Genomic DNA, 22,998 nt, shown 5'->3' with positions numbered 1-22,998 from the left:
ATAAATTCCTTACAGATTTTTGGATACTAACCCTTCATTAGATATGTCATTTGCAAATATCTTCTCCCACTCTGTCGGTTGACTTTTCATTTTGTTGATTGTTTCCTTAGCTGTATTGAACCTTTTATTTTTATAAAGAATGTTTTTAAGTGTAGCTATTTTGAGAGAGAGACACTGAGCATGGAGAAGGCAGAGAGAGAGGGAGAGAGAGAACCCCAAGCATGTTCCACACTCAAGCACAGGGCCTGATGTGGGGCTCGAACCCACAAATTATAAGATCATAACCTGAGCTAAAAGCAAGAGTTGGACACTTAACCAACTGAGCCACCTAGGTTCTCCTGTGCTGAACCTTTTTATCTTGATGAGGTCCCAGTTCATTTTTGCTTTTGTTTCCCTTGCCTCCAGAGACATTCCTAGTAAGAAGTTTCTGCAGTGGAAGTCAATGAGGTTGCTGCCTGTGTTCTCCTCTAGGATTTTGATGGTTTCCTGTCTTACATTTAGGTCTTTCACCCATTTTGAGTTTATTTTTGAGTATGGTGTAAGAAAGTGATCTACATTCATTCTTTTGCATGTAGCTTCCAGATGCCCCAACACCATTTTCTGAATAGGCTGTCTTTTTTCATTGGATATTCTTTCCTGCTTTGTCAAAGATTAGTTGCCCATATATTTGTGGGTCCATTTCTTGGTTTTCTATTCTGTTCTGCTGATCTATGTGTCTGCCTTTGTGCCAGAACCATACTGTCTTGATGATTACAGCTTTGTAATATAGGTTAAAGTCTGGAATTGTGATGCCTCCACTTTTGGTTTTCTTTTTTGACATTATTTTAGCTATTTAGGGTCTTTTCTAGATCCATAAAAATTTTAGAATTGTCTGTTCTAGCTCTATGAAGAATGCTGGTGTTATTTTGATAGGGATTGCCCTGAATGTATAGATTGCTTTGAACAGTATTGACATTTTAACAATATCTTCTCTTCGAATCCAGGAGCATGGAATACTTTTCCATTTCTTTGTGTCTTCTTCAATTTCGTTCATAAGCTTTCTATGGTTTGCAGCATAGAGATCTTTTACCTCTTCAGTTATAGTTATTACTATGTATTTTATGGGTTTTGGTACAATTGTAAATGGGATTGATTCCTTGATTTCTCTTTCCACTGCTTCATTTTTAGTGTATAGAAGTGCAGCTGATTGTATATTGATTTTATATCGTGAGAATTTGCTGGATTCCTATCTCAGTTCTAGCAACTTTTTGGTGGAGTCTTTCAAATTTTCTACATAGGATCATGCTGTCTGCAAAGAGTAAAAGTTTGACTTCTTCCTTGCCAATTTGAATGCCTTTTATTTCTTTTAGTTGTGTGATTGATGAGGTAAGGATTTCCAGTACTATGCTGAACAGCAGTGGTGAGACTGGACATCCCAGTTGTGTTTGTGACCTTAGGGGGAATGCTTTCATTTTTTTTCCCATTGAGGATGATATTATCCATGGGTTTTTGTATATGGCCTTTATGATATTGAGGTATATTCCTTCTATCCCTACTTTCTTGAAGGTTTTTATCAAGAAAGAATACAGTATTTTGTCAAATGTTTTCTATGCATCTATTGAGAGGATCATGTGGTTCTTATCATTTCTTTTATTAATATGATGTATCACATTGATTGATTTGCAGATATTGAACCAGCCCTGCACCCCAGGACTAAATCCCACTTTATTGTAGCAAATAATTCTTTTAATGCATTGTTGGATCCGGTTTGCTAGTATCTTGTTGAGAATTTTTACATCCATGTTCATCAGAGAGATTGGTCTGTAATTCTTTTTATAGGGGTCTTTGCCTGGTTTTGGAATCAAGGTAATGCTGGCCTTGTAGAAGGAGTTTGGAAGTCTTCCTTCTTTTTTTTTTTTTTTTTTTTTTTTTTGTAACAGCTTCAAAAGAATAGGTATTAATTCTTCTTTAAATGTTTGGTAGGAATTCCCCCTGGAAAGCTACCTGGTTCTGGACTCTTGATTGTTGGGAAATTTTGATTACTGATTCAATTTCTTTACTGGTTATGAGTCTTTTCAATTTTCTATTTCTTCCTGTTCAGTTTTGGTAGTTTGTGTGTTTCTAGGAATTTATCCATTTCTTCCAGATTTCCCAATGTGTTGGTATATAATTGCTTATAATATTCTCTTATTATTGTTTGCATTTTGTGGTGGTGGTTATGATCTCTCCTCTTTCACTCGTGATTTTATTTGGGTCCTTTTTGTTTTTGATAAATCTGGTTAGGTGTTTATCAATTTTATTAATTTTTTCAAAGAATCAGCTCCTACTTTTGTTGACCTCTTCTGGGGTTTTTTTTTTTTGGTTTTTTTTTTTTTTTTGATTTTCAGATCATTGGTTTCTTTATTATTTCCCTTCTTCTGCTGGTTTTGGGCTTTATTTGGTATTCTGTTTACAGCTCCCTTAAGTGTAAGATTAGGTTGTGTATTTGAGACATTTCTTCCTTCTTTAAGAAGGTCTGGATTGCTATATACTTTCCTCTTATGTCCCCGTTGCTACATCCCAAAGGTTTAGACTTTCGTGTTTTCATTTTCATTGGCTTCCATGTACTTTTTTAATCTCCTCTTTAATTTCCTGGTTAACCCATTCATTATTGTGTAGGATATTCTTTAATCTCCAAGTATTTGTGGCCTTTCCAAATTTTTTCATATGGTTGATTTCAAGTTTCATATGCATGGTGTGATATTTATCTTTTTGTACTTGTTGAGGTCTGATTTGTGAACCAGTATGTGATCTATTCTGGACAATGTTCCGTGTGCACTTGAGAAAAATGTGTATTCTGCTGCTTTAGGATGAAATGTTCTGCAAGTATTTAACAAATCCATCTGGTCCAGTGTGTGGATGATTCAAAGTCTTACTGGCTTTTGTTTAGGAAGGAGTTCAGTATTTATGGCACAGTATTCCACAAGATTTCAGTACTCTTCTTATTTTATCTAGTCCTTTATAAGGAGACTTATAGAAATTTGTCCCACAAGAGGGATCCATGACTTATTTACTATGTAGATGATCTGCTGATACCCTGAGAAATGAAATAATAATGCAAAACATATACTTCAAATTTGGCTACAATTTCTTGCTTCACAGGGGCATAAGGCCTCACTAGACATTACAATATTGCCAAAGTGAAGTAAAATATTTACGACATCTGTTAAAGGCAGCAAGTATTACAATCCAGGAGTCAGCTAATTAACACAGTCAATGTTATAATCTACGAGCTTGCAAATGTGATAGCCTAATTTAAAAAAAAGCAATTAAACAAAAACCCAAATATACAATTCGGGGACTAGTAGGATATCAAAGACAGTGGATCCCAGCTTTTGCAGAAGCAGCAAAACCACTGACACAGTAACTACAAGGTAATTCTCCAGATCCTAGGATAGTTCTTAGGAACTGCAGAGATTTTGAACAACTTAAACTTGCTATTGTCTTTCTCTTAGCTTAGAAATTCAAGATTCTGAAAAACCTTTTTTTTTTGTCATGAAAATAAAGGTGCTGCTAGTGAAATTTTAACTCAAATTTGGATGTGGACTAGAGATCAATGGTATATTTCTTCCTTCTTCTGAAAGAGGTGACACTGGGAATGCCTGGATGCCCCAAGCAGTCCAACAAGCCACACTTATTGTAAAGAGCTCTAGCCCTACCCATGGGTTACTGGAAAGCTGCTACCTTACAAGTGCACAGGACCCAGCATTTGTCAGTGCACTATCAGACTAGCTATGAATGAGCATTATTTTCTCTTTTTTTTAATGTTTATTTTTGAGAGAGAGAGACTGAGAGAGCACGTGTGCATGTGTGGGAGGGAGAAAAGAGGAGAGAATCCCAAGCAGGCTCCATGCTGTCAGCGCAGAGTCTGATGCCAACATGGGGCTCCATTTCATGAAATGTGAGATCATGACCTGAGCCAAGATCAAGTCAGTTGCTTCACCGAATAAGATACCCATTTGCCCTGAGCATTATTTTCTAATACTGATATCTACTTAGGAGACACAGTTCCCTACAGCTTGCTGCATTTTTCATTGTTGTTGTTTTGTTTGGTGTTTTAACCAGATGCTGATCAAATAGAGGATCATGACTGTACCATGCTAATAGAAGGCACTAGTCCCTCACTGGATCTATCTGATGTATCTGTATTTGGAACAGGAATATGGCAGTATTTACTTATGAGTCACATCCTTGGGACAACAATTGCCAACTTAAGTTATCCAATGCTGTGGTTATTTCCCTTGAAATACTGAAAGCTTGTATTTTGTCTGAAATTAAGTAGGTACAAGTAGCTGAATTTATGGCAGTTATAGGAACTAAAATTGTTGGTTTACGATTTGAAGATTATTATACATACACAGTGAGTTTATGTGTGTTTGGGAGTGTTTGGTGTCTGTCATGCAACAGGGAACATTTAGAAAAAATAGGGGATTCTTGACTTTGATGAGAACTAAAATGTCGCACAGAAAATTCATCACTGATTTGTGAGAGGCTTTATAACTAACTGCCTGCTTAGATATCAGTAATGCAATGTAGAGCTCACATAGGGCAGAAAAACATTTCTAAAGGCAATAATTTTGCTGACAAACTTAAAAAACAGAAAAACTTCAAAATATGGCAGACTCCAAACTTAGAAGCCCCGCTTTTAACACAATAAAAATTTTCATTTATGTAAAAAAAAAGTCACAAAAGGAAATGAACAAATGGACTTACAGAAAGAGGATGAAAATAATTCAATGAGTAATAGGAATTATCTGATGAAATAGTTTCTACACCACAGTCTTTATTTGCTTGGTTAAAATTGTTGTGTTGCCTATACAAGCATCTGAGTACCTAGGCTCTTAGTGTACCTACCAAAAAGATAAAAGTATTCAAAACATATTAAGAAACATTCTATATGTCAGAATTTTTTATAGTCCACTCCTAAGGTATTTTCAGGAAGTTGTCCATCAACTTTAGAAGTTACCTGGTGATAGCTGCATTTCACAGAATCACTGCCTGTACAAAGGAGGAAATGTGGCTTAATTATGGAATACACAAAACTCCCACTTTGGGGTATCAGAGCATACTGAATCAAATTGGAGGATTATTCCTACTGTAATCTAGAAATTTACGAAAGTTTTACAGATTCCTATTAGTTATTTTCATATTTCCTGATCTTCAGTTCTTTGGACAAATGGAATGGATGAACCAAACTCAAAAACAACAACTACAAGTACAAAAAACCCAATTTAACAAAATGGCCTAGAGATTTACTATTAGTTTTATTAAGAACTACAGTAATCCTGCTTGCAGGGATGGTGCCTCTTCTTTTGGGCTTATGTTTGACAGGCCTATACATTTGGGTCTGAGAATCTGTCCTGTGCTAAATTTAATTGAATCTTCTTATAATCATTTTCATATTTAAAAACTGTATCTCTCTAAGAAACCAGAGGCAAAGTCAAAAGGACCTGAATGGACCCACATGAAGAAATCTGTCACCTTTATCTATCAGGGGATTTCATCTACGTAACAGTATTCCAAAGGAAAGATGGGCTCTCCCCATGCTGAGAGGGAGCCTTTCAGGTGCTGCTGACCAGTCAGAAAGCTATAAAGTGACATGAATATCCAGCAAGAATAATGCATCCCATGAGATGCCAGCGTAGAAGGAGGACTGAACTGTGGCCTCCACAAGCACTTGAAAACTAAGTCTTCCCCAGTAACTGATACTGGTATTGAACTCAAACGAAAGGAGGTATTCCAGAGAACTTGCTACTATTCTCATATTTTACTTTGCTTTCCTACTTCAGTGATGGCTTCTTCAATTACTTTAAGGATTTTTTACTAGAAGATAAATATTAAACCTATTGCACTATTTTCCCTCATAGTCCCAGTAATGATTCCTATGCATATAAAAGGGAACAACTAGAGTACTGAGCCTACGACCACATCAAGAAATACAGAAAGATGTTGAAGAAAAGAAAAATTTCTCATTAGAAGACAAACAAGTTAGCATTTATGGACAGAAGCTGCAAAGGACAGATCCAATATCAGTTAACAATGTGGAGGTTCTCTCCAGGAAGAGTACAAGTAGATAAACAAAGGTAGATGTCTATTATTCACAGAGACCTAACTGACATCAATATAGCTATACATTTTGACCAATGTGAAATTGGCCCATATGTTGTATTTGTCTTAATGACTTAAAACAATTAAAGCTATGTAAATTAAACACTGGAATTACAATCGATATTCGGTGAGTGCCTCATAATAAGACTTTGAAACTGAATAATGGCAATGAGTGTCATTGTGTTTCACATCTGAGAAAAATTATTTGGGGAAAACTGAGTACTTACTGACGCACCTAGATTAGTGTGTAAATATAAAGTAACTTATGTGATTAACAAAAACTCAAGAGAAATGCAGTGAGCTTTATAAGAAAAACGCTTAGATAAAAATTTAGATTATCAAGCTCCAGGGTCAAGCATAAAGACATCATGACAGTTTGTGTAATTAATGTATGATAAAGAAAAATTTTATTGCACTGCTAATCATCAATCTGCTTTAACCATTCATTATCAATATATTTAAGGGTAATTCCCCCAAGGCAAATATTGTACTTAATTTTTATTTTTCATTTTTTAAGTTTATTTATTTATTTTGAGAGAGACAGAGATGGCATGAGCATGGGAGGGGCAGAGAGAAGGGGAGACAGAGAATCCCCAGCAGGTTCCACACTATCAGTGCAGAGCCCAACATGGGGAACTGTGAGATCATGACCTGAGCCAAAACTAGCAATCAGATACTTAACTGACTGAGCCACCCAGATGCCCTGTACTTAATTTTAAAAATTTTGGGGGCGACTGGGTGACTCAGTCGGTTGAGCGTCCGACTTCAGCTCAGGTCACGATCTTGTGGTTTGTGAGTTCAAGCCCCACATCGGATTCTGTGCTGACAGCTCAGAGCCTGGAACCTGCTTCTGATTCTGTGTCTCCCTCTCTCCCTGCCCCTTCCCTGCTCATGCTCAGTCTCTCTCTCTCAAAAATAAAATAAACATTACAAAATTTAAAAAAATACATTAAAATTCATCCTGTTGTAATTCCAATAATTGTTTTGCTTTGCACTCTATTGGAGACTTACTAGCTATTTATATAGTCAGATTTTTCTTTAATTACCCAGAGAAAACAAGAAGTAGTAATGATGATAATGACAAGAATTGTAGTGTTACTATCAAATAGAAACAAATGGCAGACACATCAGAAAGGTAAATACTAATCTAAAAATAATAAATTTCAGATTCCCCCAATCCCAAAAGAGAAAGACAACCTATCTTTTCTTTTAGCCTCCCCACTCCAAAAAAAAAAAAAAAAAAAAGGAAAGAGAAAGAAAAGCACAGAAAAAGAAAACACTTGTGTTTGCAAATCATTTCTCTATATCTTTGAGAGATGTGTTTATTTTTTTAAAATATACATAAATGAGGCTCTTGCCAGTTTTACATTCCAGGGCTTATCTTTTTTGAACATCTTAGAATATGAATATCAAAGAGGATGGCAACCTGTAATCTACTCTCCGTGGGAGTTTAGCTGAGGCACTTGGTTCTAAGTTACAATTTCTGTTTGTCAAAAAGATACAAGAAATAAATGCAGTTATAAAAATAAAATCATTTCCTAAAATTGATATTAATAAATAAGGGCAAACATGCATTTTAGAACACTGACATTATTTAAAATAATAAAATTAATGGCCTAATATTTCCCTTCTTAACATACCTACCTTCATTATTCATCATTGGACTCATCTCCATTTTTGGGTTTTCCATGTACCCACAAATAATGATGAAGTATTTATAGCACCTTTATTTCTGATCTTGGTAAACTATATCATCACAATGTCTTTGTGTGAATACATGTACTTTGTACACTTGAAAATTTTCTATTAAAAAATCTACATCAATGATACGATTTTTATGTTCTTTTCCTAATGTTCTCAAATATTTTGTGAAAAGAATAACTTGGGAAGAATCTTACCATTAGATAATTTCTCAGAACTCCAACTTCTAAAAACATGGCTTCAAATGATTCAAGATGCCTGCAGTAGTACTGTTTTTTTGTTGCTGTTTTGGTTTTGTTGGCTCACATTTTAGTGCATCCCTACAGTTTAATACATAATATTGTACTGTGTTAATATATAAATACAATATAGCATAGCTATTGGGGAAAAAAACAGGTGAATACTTAATTCCTGAACAGATTTTAAATTTTTATATTATTTAAGAGTAAATTTTCTACATCTACTTCTAAATATTCCCAACAGAAAATAAGTTCACAACTGTGTCCTAAAGAAGTAATTACCCCTCAAATTAGTGTGTCCATAGCATCTAGTATGTACCTATAAAGTTCACCTTTTCTTTTGATAAAACTACATAGCTAACTTCAGAAGATCTTAATTTTTATGCCGCTTGATGTGGAAAATTCCCTAGGATTCATGGTCTGAGTTACCACTGAGTAGATGTTATCAATATTTCTTTTGAAGAATATAATGGATCCAATAAAGTAAGAGGAGAGATTGCCACAATGGGGCTATGAAAGAATGAATAGTTCGTTAGTATAGTGACTCTTTCCTTTCATCTGCATCTTTTGGAATTAGCATACAGTACAGGACTTGTGTGCTGTCATTTGTGAAAGGGTTGGATATAGGAGTTTCTTGAGATGATGTACTTGGATATTCTTGAAAGTGCTTACTTAGCAGTTTTAGGTAACTGGTTACACATAGTTGATACAACAAACACTTGGATCTGCTAACATTTGATTAGTCAAAGGGACTGATTTCCTTTAGAAACTGTAAAACAAGTCATTAAGTTGGCTTAGTCAAGATTTACAACATTAAATTATCATTTTAATTGTATTAATAGGACTCTTTGTTGCTAAGCAATAAAAAGCTTATATGTCCTCTTAACCAGAAATAGTTAATGTAGAGAGGAGACAAAGATGGTACATATTTTACACTAAGAAATCCAGTGATACAGATTTATATCAATTTGAAAAAAATTTAGAATGTGCTACAGCATTCATCACACTACAGGTAAGGAGATTTTACTTTAAGTTGAAACTTCTGAATAGTTTCACACAGTTCATTCTAACCCCAGTATAGCCTAAATAATAAAGGTAGGTATAACTTCAAAAAGATAGACTGTACAATGCTGGAAATAAAAATAAATAAATAAATAAACATGATGTATTTTATAATCTGTGCCACTCTCCACTCTGCGGTAGTGGCAACCTTTTGGATATGAGAATCTGGAGATAATTTAAAGGTAAATAGGACCACTTTGTATCAGAGAATTTTAGGAAACCCCCTCCATCATCATTTCTGTCATACCATGGGTTCTAGGATATGAATAGAGAGTTCCTGCATCCGAGCTTTATGTTGAGTCTCACATTTACATAGCTGCTGAATTCATATTTCCACTCACATCTGTCAAGACATTCAGCGATTCCAGTTACTCTCTATGGTGTGATACTGAAAATGAAGGACTGGGATGAGAAGAAGCAAACAGGGAGATACTTCAGGTAGTGATACAGTAAGTGATATGCCTAGGAGTAAGAAAGGACATAGAAATCATTATGATAAAAGTAGTGGGGTGCTCGGGCGGCTCAATTTTTTAAGCCTCTGACTCTTGATTTCAGCTCAGGTCATGATCTCATGGTTCTGGGTGACTGAATCCCGCATTAGGCTCTGCGCTGACAGTATGGAGCCTGCTTGTAATTCTCTCTCTCTCTTCTCTCTGCCCCTCCACTCTCCCTCTCTCTCTTTCTCAAAAATAAATAAAACCTTTAAAAAAACTTTAAAAAAAGAGTAAGGGCTGCAACAGACTTATGTTTAGAGTTCTATGAGACCACATATGGGAGAGAAATATATTCTCTCTTGCAGTCAGAGAGCCTGAGCGAAGGGATCCAAGCATATAATCTTAAAGACAACATTTAATGAACATTATATACAGTTAGAAAATGAAAATATCTTTAGGGAGTTCGACCTCCTGGTCACAGTAAAGGAGAAATGGAAGAGAAGTTAGGGTGTCAAGATCACCCTGGAAAAAACTGTCAGGCAAAAAGATGTCATTAAAGTTTGGGTGCTCAGATGGGCATTTGACATTGCTTACCGTAAAGAAGAAGATTTCTTGAATATGTGTGTGTGTGTGTGTGTGTGTGTACACCCAGTGAATGATGTAGGAAATAGCACAAAATCATTGATTTTTTTAATTAAGAATTATTTCTGTGCTCATGGTATATTCTCCAGAGTATATCACACACTAGGAAACAAATCAGGCCTCAACAATTACAAAAAGATTGAGATCATACCACTCATCTGACCACAACACTATGAAACTTGAAGTCAAGCACAAGAAAAAAATTGGAAAGATCACAAATACATGGAGATTAAATGCTACTAGGCAATGAATGGGTCAACTATGAAATCAAAGAAGAAACTAAAATAAATAAATAAATAAATAAATAAATAAATAAATAAATAAATAAGAAAACATAATAGTCTAAAACCTTTGGAATACAGCAAAAGCAGTTATAACAGGGAAGTATATAGCAATATAAGTCAACCTCAAGAAGCAAGAAAAATCTCAAATAAAAAATATAACCTTATACCTAAGGGAGCTAGAAAAAAAAAAAAATGAAGCCTAAAGCCAGCTGAAGGAAGGAAATAATAGTGATTAGAACACACAAATGATATAGAAACTAAAAAACAAAAAATAATAGAACAGATCAATGAACCAGGAGCTGATTCTTTGAAAAAAGTTAATGAAATTGATAAAGTCAGATTTACCAAAAGAAAAGAGAAAGGACCCAAATAAAATCACACATGAGAGAGCAGAAATAACAACCAATACCACAGAAATACAAGCAATCAAGAGAATATTATGAAAAACCATATACCAACAAATGGGACAACCTGGAAGAAATGGATAAATTCTGAAAAACATATAAACCACCAAACCTGAAACAGGAAGAGATAGAAATTTTGAACAGACTGACAACCAGCAAAGAAACTGAAATAGTAATCAAAAATTAAGTCCAGGACTCAATGGCTTCCAAGGGGAATTCTACCAAATATTTAAAGAAGAGTCAATAGATAATACTTTTCAAACTATTCAAAAAACAGAAAAAGGAGGGAAAACTTATAAATTAATTCTATGAATCCAGCATTACACTGATACTGAAACCAGATAAATACTACACTAAAAAAGAAAGCTATGGGGCAACATCCCCAATGAACATGGATGCAAAACTTCTCAACAAAATACGAACAAACCGAATCCAACAATACATTAAAAGAATTGTTCACCATGATCAAGTGGGATTTATTCCTGGGTTGCCAGGGTAGCTCAATATTCACAAATTAATCAACATGATATACCACATTAATAAAAATAAGAATTATATGATCAATTCAATAGATGCAGAAAAAGCATCTGACAAAGTAGAACATCCATTTATGGTAACTCAACAAAGCAGGGTTAGAGGGAACATACCTCAACATAATTAAAGGCCATATACATTAAAACCACAGCTAATATCATCCTCAATGGGGAAAAACAGAGCTTTAGCTCTATAGCCAAGAACAAGACAGGGATGTCCACTCTCACCATGGAATTGGAAGTCTGAGCCACAGCAATCGGACAACAAAAAGATATAAAAAGTATCCAAATCAACAAGGAAGAACTCAAACTTTCACTATTTGTAGGTACAGGATACTCATAAGGAAACCCAAGAGACTCCACCAAAAAACATTGCTAGAACTGATACACAAATTCAGGAAAGTCACAGTATACAAAATCAACATACAGAAATCTGTTGCATTTTTATACACCAATAATGAAGTTATGGAAAGAGAAATCAAGGAATAAATCCCATTTACAATTGTACCAAAAAACATAAGATACTGAGGAATGAACCTAACCAAAGAGGTGAAAGATCTGTACTCTGAAAACTGTAGAACACTTATGAAAGAAATTGAAGAGCACATAAAGAAAAGGGAAAGCATTCCATATTCATGGATTGGAAGAACAAACATTGTTTGTCTATACTACCCAAAGCAATCTATACATTTAATGCAATCCCTATCAAAATACCACCAGCATTTTTCACAGATCTAGAACAAACAATCCTAAAATTTGTATGGAACAACAAAAGACCTTGAATAGCCAAAGCAAATTTCAATAAGAAAAGCAAAGCTGGAGGCATCCCAATTCTAGACTTCAAGTTATACTACAAAACTGTAGTAATCAAGACAGTATATACTGGCACAAACACAGACACATAGATCAATAGAATAGAATAGAAAATCCAGAAACGAACCCACAACTGTATGGTACACTAATCTGAGACAAAGCAAGAAAGTTGGGAAAACTGGACAGCAACATGCGGAAGAATGAAACTGGACCATTTTCTTATACCATAAACAAAAAGAAATTCACACTGAAGGGAAGACCCAAATGCAAGACAGGTAACCATTAAAATCCTGGAGGAGAACACAGGCAGTAACCTCTTTGACACCGGACATAGCAACTTCTTTCTAGATGAGTCTCCTGAGGCAAGGGAAACAAAAGCAAAAATAAACTATTGGGGCTTCCCATCAAAATAAAAATCTCTGTACAATGAAGGAAATAATTAACAAAACTGAAAGGCAACCTATGGAATAGGAGAAGATTATTTGCGGATGACATATCTGATATAAGGGTTAGTATCCAAAATACAGAATTTAGTGCTCGCTTCGGCAGCACATATACCAAAATACAGAATTTATGTTCCTCATGTTCAAAAAAGTTTAAAACAGAACTACCTTACCATCTAGCAATTGCCCTACTAGCTATTTACCTAGCACGGAAGGATGTAAACAATAATGCAGTCACAGGCCTCAACTGATCCTGTGGGGATCTCTGAAGCTGAGCTGACCCTTCATAGTGACCCAAAGTTGGAGCAAGAGTACTGAGCTCCGGGGCACCTGGGGGGCATAGTCAGTTAAGCGTCTGGCTTCTGCTCAGGTCATGATCTCAGGGCTCATGAGTTTGAGCCCTGAATCTGGTTCTGTACTGATAGCTCAGAGCCTGGAGCCTGCTTTGGATTCTGTGTCTCACCTTCTCTCTCTTTCCCTTCCCCATTCATGTTATGTCTCTCTCTCAACAATAAACATTAAAGATATAGATATAGATATAGATATAGATATAGATATAGATATAGATATAGATATAGATATAGATATATCTATCGATATATCTATAGATATCTATCTATCTATATCTAGATAGATAGATAGATAGATAGATAGAAAAGAGTACTGAGAAGCTGTATTTGTGAGGGCTGCCATAAAAAAAAACACAGACTGAACAGTTTAACAACACAGATTTGTTTCCTCAAATTTCTGGAGGCTTAACTTAAATCAAGATGTTGGAAGGTTTGGTTTTTCTTGAGGCCTCCCTTTGTTGCAGATGGCCCCACCTGTATCCTCACATGGCCCTTTCTGCATGCATGCACATCCCTGATATTGCTCTCATAAAAACACCAGTTCTGTTGGATTAGGGCACCATCCTAATGATCTCATTTAACCTTCATTACCCTTTTATAAGCTTTATCTCCAAATAGTTACATTGGGGATTAGGGCTTTAACATGAAATTTGAGGGTACATAATTCTGTCCCTAACAACTGTTTTAACCCTGTATCATTCCATCACCACATGTGAGTTGACCTGGGAAGTGGGCAATTCCTTGGTTTGGGTGACGTTCCTCAGCTCAACTAGTTATTCTCTCAATATCTAAATCTATAAATGAAATGAACATGCTTAGAAGTTGGCAGAAACATTACACTGATTCTTTGATCTGTAAATATTTATCATAGTAGGAAAGTCCAAATTGAAGAACTGAAAACCAGTTCCTCTCCACCAAAGTAATAAATCAAAAAACCAAACCATTTTTCAGAAAAAAAAAAAAAGGTAGATCAAATAATTTTAGAGATACAAGAATAGGATCATCCCTTGAGAAGACAGCCACTTACTTGTAAGGTGATAACGTCAGTCAATGCTGCATTCTGATCAGAAGAGACCCATATTACAGATATTGGTTTGCCTTTTCTGCAGAGAATACTTCAGCCAGTGGTACTTCCCAAGGGATCATAGAGTATCTAATCCCAGGTAGCGTACCTTGTAACAGACCCACCTCTTACAATAATATAGCAATAAGCACAATCAGAAGATGCAGGGATTGTAACACTCACTCCCTCTGCAGAAACTTCTGGCCTATTAGAACACTGAAAGTCTTGAGATAGAATTAGGTGACATTTTGATGTTGACACCACTGACATAACATACGTCACAATGGAGAATATACTTTTAACCAAGAGTCAGTATATGTGTTCTGGCTTTGGTAGGTTAAATACATGACTCTAGGAACTGAGGGGTGGAAGCAAGCCCTATTCTCCATTACTGCCAATGACACATTTGAAAATGTCTGATTCCTAATTCCTACAAATGTAGATTTCTTACAAGAGCCTGGGTTCCAGAAAGGCTTATTTCCACCAAGATACATTTTAAGAGTTTAACTAAATTTAATGGTGTTGCTTTGCCTTGTCAAGTTGATTTCTAATGTGAGTCCAGCAAAGGCAAAGAAAACCATTCCCCTATTAGCAAGAGTAACTGAATCTGATTATCATGAGAAAGGGGAGTAGTTGTAAATTAATAGAGACAGTCATAAATAGATTTGGGATTCCACTGGATACACTTGTGTATCTCTTGGTACTTCTATTTACAGTATTTAAAATAAATAGCCATAAAACCATCAGGAGAAGGTCCTGGATCACCCCTCCAAGAAAACCTCTTCAACCAGAGAAATATACCTGAGGGGGCAGGTGGGGTGAACTTGAATGAATGATACAGAAGTAATATATAATTTTGATCCCAAATTCCACTGTGGCAGAGCATACCAGATTGTCTCCCTAACTCATCTCTCATAAGTTTCTTCTGCAAGTGGTGACTTAAAATAACCTGGGTGAAGCTCTGCCCAAATGGAGTAGTTAATGTGAAGAGTAAATGAATATGAGCAACACCAAGGGTAAATGCCTGAGTGGTCATGTCCAGATCCCTTTACAAGGCTGAGGCACCTGTCCAAGAACTGTTGCAAGTACTGGATGCTGATGGCACGTAACTGCAGAATTTCTCCCTTTTCAAGAATAAATAACTCTAAATAACAGCTATCTTGCCTGGAAGATTATTCACCACCATGCAGCCAGTATTCAATGAATGAACAGATGACATACTGTCATGAAAGTACAAAAGACCTACAATAAAAATTAATAAGTATGCAAGTATGTAAAATCCATAGAAATTGGGAAATATTAAGTACTCTATTACTTCTGTTACATCAACATTATCAGTGAACATGGAAAGGCAACATATATTAGGAAAAAAAACAAACATATCAACCCCAATTTTTCTCACTTCAAGTGACAGAGTGATTGGGTTCCTAGATGGCTTTCCATACACAGCCCTCACCCAACACACACACACCTTTTTGTTTTGCCTAAAAGTATTTACAAATAAATCAATTTTATTTTTTTAATATTGAATTATTTAAAATATACTATAATGATCAGAGAATACTAATTATAACTAATGTAATGGATCACATTTAAAGTTTTTTCCTGTCATTTAGGTTTACTGCATATATTAAAAGCAGATGGGCTGAAGCCAAAATATATTATAAAAATGGAAATCAAGTTTATGTATTAATGGAGATTTTATACACTCAGAAAAATACTATTAGTATTAGAATTGAAGAAATAATGAACTGTGTTCTCTAGAGTTTTAGGAAGAAAATGAGATTTAAGGGTCAAATAGTCTTTAGTTTCCTCTTGAGAAAGTTTTATATCTTTCAATTTCATATAGTGTAAATATAAAACTTAGAATTTAGAAAAAACAATATTTTTAAGCTACTATCATAAAAAATTAAATTAAAAGAAACATTGGATTAGAATATTTTTGAATAAGGGAAATAATTGAGTTTATACAATTATTTTGTGAGATTATAAATGTAAAATTATTCACATATAAGTGATGAAATTACAATTTTAATCTTCATATAAAATTTGGAAATGTAGAATTTATTCTGACATATAACAAGGAATACTGATTTTTTTAAGCTTTCACAAAATAACTATGCAAATAGTAATTGGCATAAAATGAAAAAAAATTTTAACATATTAGCTTATTCCATATGCACACACACAGAAATTAAGACACTTTATATTTTCAAACCCTTGGATCATCTTCCTGATAGGTTAAATCTATGCCTGTATTTGAAATATATTAAGTAAACTAAAAAATATGTTCAAATAATTCTCATTAAATCTGTAACCTGGAGAATCTTTGAAATATATATTCACCATAACCAGACGTAAATTTATTTAAAATAAATGTTAAGTGTTATTAGAAACAGTCCATTAAACTAAGAGTTTAAAAAGAGGAAGGAAGTTGGAAGACACAAGGACACTTCTACTAAACACCAAGACCATATGAATGTTCATTCATCCTTCAAATATTTGTTGAACTGTTACAAGAGTACATTGATAAAAGTGATTAAAATTTGAAATACTCATTCACAGGTTATTTAATAGCCACTGTCCCAACCCTCCCATGAGTGTTCGTCCATGCCTCAGGGCCCCAAACTCCCCATAATTAAAGGCTCAAATCCAGATAAAAACAGGTAGCATCTGGGACACTATTTCAACACTATGAATTTTATCTACAGTGAATACCCAACACTAGTACACTGGTTTTAAATATTTTGTGTGGTATTGTGGATTTGTATTGGGACAACTCAGCTAGGTTGGGACTAAATTTCCCAGATTTCTCTTTCCTGCTTAGTATGCCGTTATTGTGAAACGCAGGTATTTTCTTTGTGATATTGAAGATGGACGTGAAGCAGCAGACTCATTCTTTTTATAGTCAAAGAGTTAGTGCAGAAATTATTTATTGCATAATTGGGCAATCGCTGTTGATATGAGGCAGCAAACAGACCCAAAACATCCCTAGTTCCTGATAGATTTCTTCCTTACAGGTGTCCAACTCCTGGACAATCATCAGATGTACGATTTGCTTCATGATAAATGGCATTATCCTCTCCTGTGGAACCCTGTCATTGAAGGTGAAGACATCCAGGTATTTAGAGACTGAGGACGGTTCCAGGTCTTCTTGTGTGTACAAGCATACCCACCTGGTTTTACCGCTTTCCTTGCTTTTCCTACTTCCTGTTTATCTTTCCTTACTGAAGGCCCTACAAACTTTAGAATCTAGTTCCAGATATGGGAGGAGCCATCTCAATCTTTTTAACTATCCCCTCTGCTGTCTATAATAAATGCTTTTATCCATACTCTCTAGTGAGTTCTTCTCTAACTTTCTGATACACAATTTTGTACAGGGAGTGTTTCCAGTAGAACAAAACCTTAGAAAGAGATCATTTGGTACACTTCATCTGCAATGATTTCTCTTATAGGACTATATTTCAAGGCATTAATGACAGTATTTCCAGTGATAAAGACAGTGCTAGTAGTTCACGATATATGAAAAAACATGGAAAGTGCCAAAACAATGACGTGTCACTTGTAGATACCTATAATCAAGTGTCTATGAAGATTATTAGGTGATAAATTATTTGGTGCCATAAATAATATAGTGGAAATAAAGAATATAATTGAGTTAGACAACTGCTTCCAAATATACAAGAAAACTCAGAGTAAAAAGATGAGCTCATGACTTTAACTACTGAGGTCTTGCTTATAAATGCTCTAAAAGAAACTCGTAGCTGCAAGGTTAAGAATTCTGAAAACAAAGCCCCAGATCTAATCCTGCTTATGACTGAATTATGACAAAAGAAATTCCAGAATTTCGAGTGTCACTTTTTGTAGGAATAGGACTTCGAAAATCAGAATGCATCTATAGATAAATTTGAATAAAACCAAGGAACTTAAATTCTACATTTTTCTAATCCTCCTTCACTTGTGGAAACATCTCATTATACCCTCAATGAGATTAATCTTCCCTTGCCTGAAAAAAATATATGACAACTTCCTCTGAAATAACTGCTTTTCAAAATACTGATGATCCTCTCCAAGACGTACATTTATATTACTTTTCTATTGTTTCTGTGCACAAATTACACCAAACGTTGACAAGTCTACATTTCCTTCCGGAAGCTTTAAGGGAGAATCTGTTCATCTTTTCCACCTTCTAGAGGTTGCTCATATTCCTTGCCTCAGGGCCCTTTTCTCCATTTTCAGAGACAGCAGTGTGGTGTCTTTCAGTCTCAGATTCTGTTTTCATCATCACATCTCCTTATCTGATTGTAGCCTTTCTATTTTCCTCTTAGGCCCATCCACATAATCCAGGATACAATTCCATCTTAATTCCCTTAACTTAATCATTTTAAAGTCCCTTCTGCCATATCAGATAACACATTCACAGATTCTGGGGATTAGGACATGAACACCCTAGGGTAGTGATTTGGCTTATTATACTACTTCAGTTCTCATTGATCCCATATTTATCATCAGACTTGAGTTAAAAAGAACTTTCAGGATGAATGACAAAGTATAACCTCATTAGGAGATGAGGTATATCAAAGATATAATTGCATGATTTTGCCACATGGTATCAAAAGAAACCTAGGGAACATGTGTGGGGATGTATTTTAAGATTGGGGGATCATGATATAGGAAAGAAAATAAGCTGGACTGTTGCAGATTTTGAGTCTGGAGTTCTCTCTTGTCCAGCAAGAGAATGGATGCAGAATTGAATACGAGAGAGGCTAATGTCCAGGAAAGCGACAAGAGCCCTGAGTAAGGGTCTCACTCTGTATTTATTAGGATCAGAAGGCTTACATATCTGATGAACGTGCAGAAAGAGAAAATAAAACAGTGATCATTAACTCGTGCATGTGAGAGAAAGGGATTTTCAAAGCTATGCAATGTTAGCAGTTAGGGTCAAAAATCAAAGTCCCAGTGCGGAGCAGAGAGCTGTTTACTGCAGACACCAGGCACTGTGTCTGTTTATCTTAATTTTTCTAGGGGTTACCTCAGGGTTAACAAGACATTTTTATCACTAATTAGCTCTGGGCACTTTCACCCTGCTGTGGCAGCTTTCTGCCTCTACCTGTTCATCTACCTGTTCTCGGACAATTTTGTCCTGTGGAAGCAGCTTTCTCTTCTTTGCTTTGTTCTATGCTGGGCTTTTTCACCCTGTGGCGGCTTTTTGCCCTAAGCCTTAACCCATTGGTGCAAGCTCAGAGAATTCTTGAACTTCTTCCCCATACTGGATCACATTGAGTTTATTAATATGAGCTCACTCAATAGAGATTTACAACTAGCTACAATCATGTGACTGAATTTAGAATTAAATAATGTAATAGGCATGAGTATTTCCTACTTGTTATGAAGTAAATAATTTGTCTATATATTAATTCTCTCCTTTCCTGTCACATTCTAATTCTAATTGAAGAAGAAATTCTACTCAACTAGAAGTGGGGGGGGGGGCGGAACTCACTGAAGATGGGTAAAAAACAAAAGTGCTCTCCATCCTATTTGGAGAGAAGGTTGCTGTGTTCTTAGCTCTATGAACAGATATTTTGTTAGGGAGAAGAATGATTTTTCGAATATATTTATTTGCAATACATATTAAATCTGATTGAAAGTAGTATGCACAGATACCAAGTTGATAATGTTTGATTGTGGTAGTTTTTAAATAGCATCAACCTAATTAAGCCAGAACTCCACTTCCTGGCATTCTCTTCTTTGCATTGTTTCAAATTATCGTGGGCCATAATAGATATCTTATGAGATTTGAAAGACAAAAGGGAAATAGTCATTTTTCAAAGGCCATGGGGGTTCTCTCCATTTTTTTAATACCAGAAGACTAAGATTATCATTTAAAAGGCGGGGGGATATAGAGAAAACATTCATTTAGGAAGACAGCCTAAGAGGTATGAGGTACTTAGCACTGACTAGAGAAAGTAGAGACTTGCAAAGATGAGGCAGGTTACTATGTGGTAGCATGATGAAGTCTTCATCAGATGTAAAAGGGAAAAATTCTAAAGCACTTGAAAAGAAGAATGGGTAGAATAATATAGCTACATTAAAGAAAAATAGAAATTCTGGAATTAGGACTGGAATTATTAAACTTTCTGTGCTTGATTCCAGATTTTGTTGAGGTTTTCTAAACTACAGAAATATAATCCATATTTACAGAGTCAATCTCCATGTCGAACTTCAAACATTATAACCTACTCAGAATATTTCTCATTTACCAACAGATATTAATCTTCAGGATTCAGAATTGAGAAAACAGAATTCTCTGGAATTCAATAAAATTCTAGAACCAGGAATCATTCTTGAACTATATCTAATATGTTTGATACTTGTTACTCATAATTACAGATATCTACACATTACTTAAAGCATAAGAAATATTAAGTTTATTGGGGCGCCTGGGTGGCGCAGTCGGTTAAGCGTCCGACTTCAGCCAGGTCACGATCTCGCGGTCCGTGAGTTCGAGCCCCGCGTCAGGCTCTGGGCTGATGGCTCAGAGCCTGGAGCCTGTTTCCGATTCTGTGTCTCCCTCTCTCTCTGCCCCTCCCCCGTTCATGCTCTGTCTCTCTCTGTCCCAAAAATAAATAAAAAACGTTAAAAAAAAAATTAAAAAAAAAAAAGAAATATTAAGTTTATTATTATATTCAATGGACTGCAGCCCATAATGAGCCCATAATGAGCACTGATGCACTGAGAAATGCCAGCAAATATTATTGGGTAGTATTCAAATAAACATGACCTTTAAATTACCTTGTAAACTGCTGAAGTTAGAGCACAACTGCTCCCAAAACAGGTTATACTTTGGAACATCACTCGCAAGATTTGTATAATGTGTACCGTGTATATAGGCATATTAGTATACATATTTTCTTTGAAAAGTGATTCACCTTTGTACAATAGCTGGGTCCACAAACAAACACTCATAACATGGCGACAACTACAAGCGGGACTCATTGATTAGACCATGACCACTTCTTTCCCGTTTGGTCTTGCTCTGACTCTCAGAAGTGATCAAGGGTCCTGATTTTGATTTGGTATCGGTGGATACCTGTGAATCAGTAATATCTCTGTTGATTGTCAAAAATCTAATTATCATAAGAGAATTACATTTCCCATGTTCCTAAACAATTTTCCTCAGACTATAAGATTCAGAGAAAAACATACATTTCCAAAGACTGCCAAGAAAGAGTTCTCACAAGGAGAGCATTCTACTGGACTTGTTGGGGTCTTTACATCAGTTCCCCCAGATGAAGGAAGAAACACTGGCCCCCTTTTACCTAAATGCAAGACAAAAAGGAAGAGAACTATCTTTCAATCCTCTCTTTTATTTGCCTGCACTGAAGCTTATAGGCATTCTGCCCTTCTTCTTTCTCCTCAACTCTGCTTTGTAGTTTCCTGATCTCTCTAGCTCAAGCAAACAAAATATAATCATTTAACATACCTAAACTTTCTCTATGGGTGGGGAATATTTGGTAATCCAAACTATTTTTTTTATCCAAACTAAATCCAATTGTACTTTGTCTTTTCACAAAGTAAAGATTTAAATAAACAGGTAATGAGATCCTTATTTATACATATACAGACTTTTTTAGTAAAGCCATTTAATCTTGCTGTAAAATACAGGTTGCTTTTGGTAGGAATATCAGCTGAAAAAAGTATATGTGAAATTATTTCATACACTGTAAATTAATATATATCCCATTTAGAAGGCACAAAGAAAGGAAAACACACAAACGAGTCCCTTTTTTTCTAGAAAAACAGGGCAAAGAGAATTATTCTGTGGATTTTCAGAAGAGGTAAAATATACAAAAGAACCTATTCTTGTTGTAGAGATGGGAGGGGTGAAATAATTTAATTTTATATACATTACATTTGAGATAGTTGGGTGGCATACAAGAAGGCATGAGTTATACTAGCTAGAAATGTGGAGTCAAATTTACAATGAAGATTCAAGAAACATAAGCACTTTGATGCAAGAGAGAAATGTCTCATGTATCAGTAAATGCAAAATAAAGATACAACTAAAGGAAACACAGAGTGTGACAGTGAGATTTAGAAAAACTAAAGAATACATTAATACAGAAGATGGCATAGTATTAGCTGGGATAAAAACTGAGCATCAAATATTGAAGAAAAGTTAAAGGGAATGAAAACTGAGGAAATAAGTACAGGTGATACTGTAGGGTAAGTTAAAAACAGACGCCAGGTTACTAAGTGTTAAGAAAAGAGCACACTGGAGCTTTAAAGACATTCACTATGGAGGAACTAAGTGGACTCCAAATGCCCACTAAATCTTTCAGATACATCTTATTAGTCACTAATTCTTAGTGTGGCAGTTGGGAAAAACAGACATGTAATTACATTTGGTAAATGATCATACCATTCATCCTTCTATAATTAAATTCTTATTACCAAAATTATTGATATGAACAAAGAAAAATAAGTCAATATTTATTTCTAAATGACCTTTCCTAGAAATCAACTGAAAATTCTGTTCATAATTTTTGTCAGTAAAAAATATCTTCTCTATTAAGAACCAATAAATGCATGACAAACTCATAACAATTCTCTTAAAGAGAAATCAATCATAAAAAAAATACTTCTAAAACCCAACATCAATCTATCATCACCTTCATATTTTTCTTTCTCCAAGAAAAAAAATCTAAGCAATGGATTTATCTTACTGTATCTCAACGTAAAAATTTCTGCAAGGAAAAATAAAACATATGAGGATTGCCTTGATTCTCAAAAAGCACATGAGAATTGCCTTGATTCTCAAAATCTGCAAAAGGCTAAAAAAAAAAAACAAGAAAAAGAATTGTTAGCTTCTTTCTTTTAAGAATAATCACAAACTATCAGCTA

At 35.1% G+C, this 22,998-nt stretch overlaps 1 pseudogene; it reads right to left on the bottom strand.

Annotated features, from left to right (window-relative positions):
- Nucleotides 1-22,998, bottom strand: part of LOC109267688 (transmembrane protein 179B-like) — a 48,657-nt pseudogene that overhangs the window by 17,011 nt on the left and 8,648 nt on the right.

The sequence above is a fragment of the Panthera pardus genome, unplaced genomic scaffold (assembly GCF_024362965.1).
Source record: "Panthera pardus isolate Hobbes unplaced genomic scaffold, ASM2436296v1 HiC_scaffold_2, whole genome shotgun sequence".
NCBI lineage: Eukaryota > Metazoa > Chordata > Mammalia > Carnivora > Felidae > Panthera > Panthera pardus.
The sequence above is the reverse complement of the archived record's forward strand: the minus strand, read 5'-3'. Positions and strand labels throughout refer to the sequence as shown.